We start from the raw sequence: 1,452 nt of genomic DNA on the forward strand, positions 1-1,452 counted from the left end.
AAAAATTGAGTTATTTTAAAGAATATATTATATAAATGATTGTGCTAGCTGTATGAAAATGAAAGTGAATGATACATAATTGAATTTCAGGAAACACTGAAAACACTGAAGCTACACTATCAAATGGAATGCTTTCCAGACCCTACTTTTTCTACATTGAACAACTACTATGAATCTGATACATCATGAATAAACCCATCAATTCACTGCATTTATGCACACAATCGATATTTATTGAGGGCCTTATGAATGTAACGATTTTTCTGGGCCTTGAGGATGACACAAAGATGAAACAAATCAGACAGATATCCTAAATTCAAATAATGCATAGCCTTGCAGGGAGACATTCATTCACTCCATGAATATTTATGAGCACCTGGCAGGTGGCAGGTGTGTTCTAAATATGAGGAGGAAGCAGCAGAGGCCAGTGGAGTGCAGCCATTTGGGGGTTCACATGTCACCGGTAAGACAGACAAAGAGCAGGATTTATGGCACTTTCTATGAAGAGGACAAAACTTCATGGAAAAGTAAATGCTTGGGAAGGAGACATGGGGAGGCCTTGTTGTACAGGCAGGTCACGGATGGTCTAGCTGAGGAGGAGGCACCAGAGCTGAGGCTGACATAAGAGAAGGAGCCAAACATGCAAAGAAGCAGTGGGAAAGTGCTCCAGGCACAGCAACAGCAAATGCCATGGCTGTGAGCTGGGCATGAAACGGGTATAATTATTACACAGTAGCTCTAATTCAGGAAGGAGGAAGGGCCAAGTGTCTGGAAGATGCAGAGGTTGGAATATGGAAGGGAACAGGCAAAGCTGGAAACAGTCTGAGCCCATAAAGGCTGCACATCAGCTCTGCAGCCATCGGTGGAGCTGAAAGAGACAGGACAAAGGCTCATAGGAAAGGCAGGACCTGTCCTGAGCTTGAACAACAGAGACAACCTTGAGAAACCTATTTGCAAAATGCTTCAAGCATAAATGCCATTTCCTACTATAACTTTCCATAGCAGGCTGAATTGAATCCCCCAAAATATTACATTCAAATCCTACCCCCCAGTATCTATGAATGTGCCTTTATTTGGAAACAATCTCTTTGTCGATGTCATCAAGTTAAGATAACATCATACAGGATTAGGGTGGGCCATAAATCCAATGATGTCCTTTTAAAAAGCTGGTCACAGAAACACAGAGAGGAGAATGCCAGTCTAAAGTGGAGGCAGAGCTTGGAGGGATATGCCTACAATAAGCCAAGAAACACCAAGGATTTCTGGAGCCAGGAAAGAGGAATGGAACAGATTCTCCCTCAAAGCCCTCGGAAGGAACCAACCCTGCCAACTCTTGACTTCCAACTTCTGGCCTCAAGAACTGAAATAACACATTTCTGTGGTTTTAGTCCCCCAAGCTGTGGCAATTGGCTTCAGCAGCCCCAGGACGCTAACATAGCTCTGATTCCCTTT

This window comes from Gorilla gorilla, chromosome 21 (genome assembly GCF_029281585.2).
Source record: "Gorilla gorilla gorilla isolate KB3781 chromosome 21, NHGRI_mGorGor1-v2.1_pri, whole genome shotgun sequence".
Classification (NCBI taxonomy): domain Eukaryota; kingdom Metazoa; phylum Chordata; class Mammalia; order Primates; family Hominidae; genus Gorilla; species Gorilla gorilla.